The sequence below is a fragment of the Equus quagga genome, chromosome 12 (assembly GCF_021613505.1).
Source record: "Equus quagga isolate Etosha38 chromosome 12, UCLA_HA_Equagga_1.0, whole genome shotgun sequence".
Lineage (NCBI taxonomy): Eukaryota > Metazoa > Chordata > Mammalia > Perissodactyla > Equidae > Equus > Equus quagga.
In genome coordinates, this window is record NC_060278.1 from 41,493,525 (window position 1) to 41,501,587 (window position 8,063).

Sequence of the window (8,063 nt, forward strand, 5' to 3'; positions counted from 1 at the left end):
CTAGAAAATAAAGGTGTGATATGGAACATAATATTCACATAGCCTCAAAATGACTCCCCACAATTACATATTAATTACAAAGATAAAAAAGTTTACAATAGAGAAATTTGGTGCGCATCCCCGTAACCAAATAATCAAAGGTAACATCACGGGTTATGGGGAAAATGAACATCATGTGCCTCCTGATAAAATCTCCTGAAAAAGACATAGCATAATGTAGTATTCCTGCAAAAGGAAATGCATAGCCTGTATGTGAGGCCAACAAATCTAGATAACTGCCCCATACTCTTCAAAAATGTTAATATCATAGAAGACAAAGACTAAGGATTTGTGCCAGATTAAAAGAGTAAATTAAAGTCTAAAGAAGGGGCTGGCCCCATGGCCAAGTGGTTAAGTTAGCGGTTAAGTTTGAGTGCTCTGCTTTGGTGGCCCAGGGTTTCGCCAGTTCGGATCCTGGGCGTGGACATGGCACCACTCATCAAACCATGCTGAGGCAGCGTCCCACATGCCACAACTAGAAGGACTTACAACTAGAATGTACAACTGTGTACTGGGGGGCTTTGGGGAGGAGAAGAAGACGAAACAAAAGATTGGCAATAGATGTTAGCTCAGGTTCCAGTCAAAAAGAAAAATAGAGAAGACTAAAGAAGACATCTAAATGCATGGGTGATCCTGGATTAGGAAAAATCGCGATAAAGAACATTAATGTGACAATTGGCAAAATTTGAATATGGACTGTATAATATTGTAATCATATTAAATTTCCAGATTTGCATAATTTTACTGTGGTCTTAGAACAATCTTGTTCTTAGGAAATACACATTGCAGAATTTAGGGGTCAGGGGGTATGATGTCTCAATTTGCTCTCAAATGATTCAACAGATAGAGAATGAGATTAATAAAGCAAATATGATAAATGTTAACAATTGGTGAATCTGGATGAAGAGAATACTAGAGTCCCTTATACTATCTTGCAATTATTTCAAAATAAAAGTTTTTAAAGGTTACTTAATATTTCCATATTTTTGTATCCTTGTATAATATTCTGTGACAAAGATAAAAGGTGCACAAATCACTAAATTTTGAAGCTTTTGTTCTTTAGTTCTGGGTCTTAATCTTAAAGTTTCCAATATATCCTTTCTTTTGTGTCTTTGTTCTAATCTAATTGTTGCACAGTAGTATGGAAACTGTAGAGAAAGCACTAAGCATGACTAAGGCTAGAAGAAAGGGGGACAGCTAAAGCAAGGAGATAAACTGGAAGTGGTGGTGGTGCCTGGCTTGTCAGAATTGGCATCCTTTCCCAAATCAGGGCATGTAAGCCGTTGGTTATTTTACCCACCATTGTTGCAGACTGTTTAGCATTCAATAGATGCTTTATGCCTAAATGTGTCTGACACATTTGCATATTTATAAGTTAGTTTTATTTTCATTAACAGATTGTAATTTCACTTCTACATAGGGTATTGCTGTCTTTTCATAGAACCTATTACCATTTCGTCTGAAATGAATCCATTTTCTACCTTGTTTTACTAAAGTTCGATACTTTTTTGGTAGGTTGGGTTGAAATAGAATTTCTGTAAATGGAATCATGCTTTAAATACATTATGGGAGCTCATTATAAAGGAAACCCATAGAAAATCCTTTAAAAAAGGAATCGTCACTCCCTAACTTAGTTTGTCTATTCTATAAATCCACTAGTTCCATGCAATTTTGTTTTGCTTGAAATGGCATATGAAAGCCTTCCTACTTCCTTCTCTCTCCACATGTGGTCAACTAGTTGACATCCAGGGCAGGCTGACCACTGATCTAAACAACAGAATACAACTTTGGAAACAATTTAAGCCACTTCCTGCCAGTAAGCCCATTCAAATTGTCCTTTGTTTATGTATATTGGATCTGTGCCACTCTATTCCTTACACCTTTTTTTTTAATAGGGAAAACTTCAAAACAAATGGTTGCTTTGTTTCAATTACTGAAACCAATGCTCGTTTGGGAGGTGCTTTCCAATCAAAACAAAAACTTGTAACTAAAACAAATATTTGAACTTTTAAGAGGAGTTCTGGGTTCTAAATGTGGTTTTATGCCAGCAAAGTACCATAGGACCTCAGCAAGATAGTGATCTCAAGTACAGGATGGGCATATGCATCTGAAGATCTATGTGTTTCTAGTTTCATATTTATAAGAGGGAATAATATTACTTTCCTTCTTTTATCTCACAAAGTTAATATGTGGATGAGCTGAGATAGCAAATGGAAGGAGTGTTGAATTCCTCAGATTAAAGATGTTCAAGTCAATTTACTGTCATGCAGACACTGTGTGTTATCCTGGTCTGCCTCATCAATCTGCCTTCCTAGTCAGGGTCTGTGTTGGTAGGGGGGGGGGGGGGGGGGGGGGAATTAACGAAAGTAACCTTAAATAAATCCGAGTTGAGAAGGCCTGCAGAGGGAGCACTCATGCCCTGGCACGCCCTGTCAGTTACCTTACACAGGAAGAAAGGGAGGCCTGCATCTTCTACAGGAGGTAAAACCACTAACTACAGAAGGAAGATTTCTCTCCCCACCTGGCAACAGCCCAGCCAATGAGAAGCCATTACCACCCTGAACTGTTACTTCCCCCCATTGGCCTTTCCCTTAGAACAGCCTCTCCTTACTCCCCCTTTTTCTCTGTAAAGGTGCTCCTCCCCTTTGTTTTATGGCTTTGCCTATGGTTTGCTGTAGTGTGCACATCTCAAAATTGTGTTTCCTTTGGCTATTCCCAAATAAAGCCATTCTGAGGGTAATGTAACTGGTAAATCTGCCTTTAAAGGTGTCAGGGGATAGGGTCTGGTTGGGTGCAGTGAGGTATGGTAGGAGGTGATCTCAGCCATTTAATGGCACCGCCACGGGAAGATGGGTTTTATATATGGAAACAGGAAACTAAAACAAGACATTGTCTTTCCTATCTGTTAGCAGATTTGTAACAGATATAGAAAGAAGGATGAGGCTCATAGACTAAATAAAAAGAGATCTGAGACTTTCTATGGATTATAATTATTCTTTTTTCTTTTAAACTGTGGTAAAGAACATAAAATTTACCATCTTAACCATTTCTAAGAGCGCACACGGTTCAGTAGTGTTACATATATTTACATTGTTGTCCAACCAGTCTCCAGAACTCTTTCATCTTGCAAAACTGAAACTCTGTACCCATTAAACAACTCCCCATTCCCCACTAGCCCCAGCCCTTGGCAAGCACCACTCTACTTTCTGTTTCTGTGAATTTTGCTACTCTAGATACCTCATATAAATGGAATCATAGCAGTATTTGTCCTTTCATGACTGGTTTATTTCACTTAGCAAAATGTCCTCAAGGTTCATCCATGTTGTAGCATGTGTCAGAATTTCCTTCCTTTCTAAGGCTGCATAATATTCTATTATGTGTATATATACCACATTTTGTTTATTCATTCATCCATCAGTGGACACTTGGGTTGCTTCCACCTGTTGCCTATTATAAATAATGCTGCTTTAAACATGGGTATGCAAATATTTCTTCAAGATCCTGCTTTCAGTTCTTTTGGATATATTCCCTGAGTTGGGATTGCTGAATTATATGGTAATTCTATTTTTAATTTTTTGAGGAAACGCCATACTGTTTTTCATAGCAGCTACACTATTTTACGTTCAGAAGAAAAGGGCACAAGTGTTCCAATTTCTCCACAGTTTTGCCAACCCTTGTAATTTTCTGTTTTTTGGATAGTAGCTATCCTAATGGGTAGGAAGGGATATCTCCTTGTGGTTTTAATTTGCATTTCCATAGTTATTAGTGATGCTGAGTATCTTTTCATATGCTTGTTGGCCATTTGTATATCATCTCTGGAGAAATGTCTATTCAAGCCATTTGCCTAGTTTTTAATTGGGTTATTTGGTTTTTGTTGTTGTTATTGAATTGTAGGAGCTCTTTATATATTCTGGAAATTAACCTCTTATCATATGGATGATTTGTAAATAGTTTCTCCCAGGCTGTAGGTTGCCTTTTCCCTCTGTTGACTGTATCTTTAGATGCACAGAAGTTTTTAAGTTTGATGTGGTCCCCCTTATCTATTTTTGCTTTTGTCATCTGTGCTCTTAGGTATATCCAAGAAGTCACTGCCAAATCCAATGTCATGAAGTTTTCCTCCTCTGTTTTTTTCTAGGAGAGTTATAGTTTTAGATCTTACATTTAGGGCTTTGATCCATTCTGAGTTAATTTTCGTATGTGATATTGGGGGAGTGTCCAACTTCATTCTTTTGCATGTGGATATCCAGTTTTCCCAGCACCATTTCTTAAAGGGCCTGTCCTTTCTCCATTGAATGGTCTTGGCACCCTTGTCAAAGATCATTTGACCATATATGTGAGGGTTTATTTTTGGGATCTCTGTTTCCATCCTTTTGGTCTATATGTCTGCCTTCATGCCAGTACCACACTGTTTTGATTACTGTAACTTTGTAATAAATTTTGAAATCAGCAAGTGTGAGGCCTCCAACTTTGTTCTTCTTTAACTCTTTTTTAAGACCCATCTTTTGATTAGACGAAAAGGCTCCTGTCATGGCCAATGTCTGAAATTCTATCATTAGGTGCATTCTTTTTTATTTAAAGCTTTGATTCTACCACTAAACTTTCAATTCAGCAAGTATTTATTGGTTGCTAAATAGATAAGGCACTGAGAAGACACTAAGATATAATGTTTCCCACCCCTGAGAGGATGTGAATCTGGCTGCAACATTGCTCGCGACATGGATCCACTGAATTGATTCCAATGACTTGGCTCGCTGGACTGGTGTCTCCTTATTTCCTCATATACAGTCTTGCTAAAGTTGTATATTCAGAAAGGAAAGTTGAATTTCCTGGACTATTCATCAGACAAAGTGATTCAGCTAGCTGTGTTCTTCTGCCATTAGAAAGGAGTGTAAACAGAAATGATGGGAACATGTAAGCAGGAGTGGTTAATTCTGACTTGCAGGATCGGGGAAAGCTTCACAGAAGAGCTTACATTTCAGCTTGACCTTGAGGGATGATGTAGATTAAACAAGGTTGGGATGCTTGTAGAGGCTTTCTTAATTAAAAAGTGAAGGAGGGTGTGAGGACATTTCAAACATAGTGAATCGTATGAGCAAACAACATGAACTATGTAAACCTCTAGAAGATGAGGGAAGTGTGCGTATGTACAGGATTTTGGATTTTAATTCTGTAGACTAATGGTGATTATTTTTGTTTTGAATTCTTTTAAAGTGCTTGAGCCAGTTTTCAATTTATTGCCTTTGAACTCTAAAGTCACCCTTTTGGCCTGCTTTGTGAAAAGAGATATGAGCCCTTTAAATATTTTTCCTTTCTCCGGAGGCATCGCCAAAGGAAAGGGGTTTGCTTACTAGGTCCAGTGTGCTCTCTTGGCAGGCTCCTGCCACACATGGGTGGCCTCTCCAGCACCAGCTCCTGCAGTGCATGGTAGTCGGCAGCATCCAGTGGCCAGCAGCTTCCTCTGGCATCTCCTCCTCCCTTGGATGGTTTCGTAGTGAAGTGCCTCTGGTGAGACACCTCCCCAAGAACACCTTTCCCTGGCATCCTAGAGAATAGACTTCCAGTAAGTTCCAGAGGGAGGATTTCCAGCAAGTTCTGCCAGCACAGCACCACAGCAACTTCTTTGCCATCCTGTGAGCCACAGCTGTGCCCTCCAATAAGGTTTGGGTCTCGGCTATGGGGGAGCCTCTTCCATGGATGCTGTATCTCAGCTCGGTGGATATGGCTACTCTTTATATTTGCTGTTCCAGAGTTCTGTCTGCTGCTTACTAGCCAATCTCTCATTGTTCCAATCCACTGCTATAGTTATTAAATCTTGATATTAAACTTTCTCTGTTCAAATTACTATATGCTTTCTCTCTCTTGATTGGACCCAGACTGATACAGTAGTGAAATCCCTTTTTTACAATGAAAATCTGTCAAGAGCCGTAATGCATAGAACAGATCAAAGCAAATCTTTTCCAGGTGAAGCCAGGTGGAAGGACCAAGACTCTCCCCATTTAATCTTTTCCTGTTTGCTGAGGCAGCTTCTCAAAAACCTACCACTCTGCAAATCTCTTGCTGTGGGCAATTGGGAGCCATTTTGAAGTGGAGGAAGGACTTGATCAGCTGTGTGTTTTGGGAAAATAATTCTAGTGGGAAGACTAGATTGGAAGGTGGAGAGTTGATAGGTTGGGATACCAGTTAGGAGGATAGTGTAGGCTAAGGAAAAGTGTGATTTTGGACCTGATTTAGAGTAGTGACTTTTAGGATGGAAAAGAGAAATACACAGAGAGTTAAAAACTGTTAAAATTGACAGGACTGAGAAACAATTGACAGTATTTAATGACTGGATGTTGGAAATAAGCTCTTGGGAGAAGTTAAAGATCACAGTATTATATAAACTCAGCAATAGGATGACGGGGTTTGCTATTAATGAAGATGCGGATTGCAGAGAAAGACTTAGGTTGGGGGTTGGAGGGGAGAAAACGAGTTTGATTTGGGGCGTGTTGAGGTTAAGTGCCTGTGAGGCATTCAGAGAATTATAACAATAGCTCTAATTTACTAAATGCTTACTGTGTACCAAGGACTGTTCCAGAGGCCCTAATTCTCTCTTTATCCTCTGTGTTTAAATGTACCTGGGATTTTCTTTTGATCAGGTTTGGTAAGATGACAGACACAGAGACAACTACCTTGAAAGGAGAGTTTATTACTTATAGTTCCCGAGAGGAAGGGGCACACCACCCACGCCATGCAAAACCACGTGAGGAGGCACCTTGATCGGTCAGTCAGGAGGCAGAAGGAACAGAGGGGAAAGTACGGCCCAGAGTCTTTATTGTGGTTTTCATAGGAAGGAATGGGTGAAGCAGGGTAGGCGAGCTGAGAGAGCTTAGGGTTGGATAGCTTGAATAATTTCAGCAGGCTCTGGGCTACAGGGATTGTCTCTAGTTGTCTGGTACCTGGCCCTGGGTGATTTGAGGCAAGGAGATTGTGTTCTGAACTGCCAGAGGCTGATAAAAAGGAGGTGGGTGGACTCTGGATTGGTTTGTTTGGTATCAAAGATGTATTCAAAGGCAAGTTGTTTGCTATCTCTAGGAATATGTTAACCCCAGGAGGGGCAGTCCCTCTCTGTGTCCCAGAAGTCCAAAGATGTCAAAGCATCATAAAATATAGAAAATAAAAAACATGATTGATAATCCTAAGCTCCCCTCTGCTCCCTATGATCTTGTCCTCCATTCTTTTTCAGCTACTTACTCTCATAATCATGTCATAGTCCTTGTCATTATCAGTAACTGCAACTTTTTATATGTGTTTCAAACCATCCCAGAGCTAAGCCCATTCTTATCAAGGTTCTATTTACCAAATATTTGCTTTCTGTCTCCGTGTGAATTGCCTTCCTCCCCTTTGAAGCCCCAAACCACTACCCCCAACATCCTCCTTTGTCTTTAGCTGAAAATAGTATTTAAGGTGAAGATGTCTGCCATTTTGGTGAGTTACTCGGTTTTCCTGAGTCTCTTCCATGTATACATGTTATAAAGCTTTGTTTGATTTTCTCCTGTTGTCCTGTCTCATGTCCATTTAATTTGTAGCTGATCCAGAAGGACCTAGAGGGGGTAGAAGAAATGTCTTTCTCCCCTACACCACCTAACTCCACTTAAATTCCGTTGATAGTCATTATCATTGCAAAGCCCCCTGCTTTCTTGTCCTTTCATGCTTTGTCGTGCTTCTGGCTAAAATATGGTTTAAAATATGGTTAAAGTATGGTTAGATCCAACTCTCTACTTACTCTTGCCTGTATTAGAGAGCTGAACATGGCTGCCAAAAAAAATATGCATCCATGCTGTCTCTTCTCACTTTAAATCCATGATCATGACCCTTAAGTGGGCCTTCCTGCTGCTCTGTAATCACTGTCTATTTCCCAAGTTCACTTCTGCTGCCATTTTTCTCAATGATTATTTCACACTTTCTCCTCTCTTCTCAAAACTTCAATACCCTGCCACTTCCTCATCTGCAGTCAGTCATTGACTGGCTTCTTACTTCAATGACAA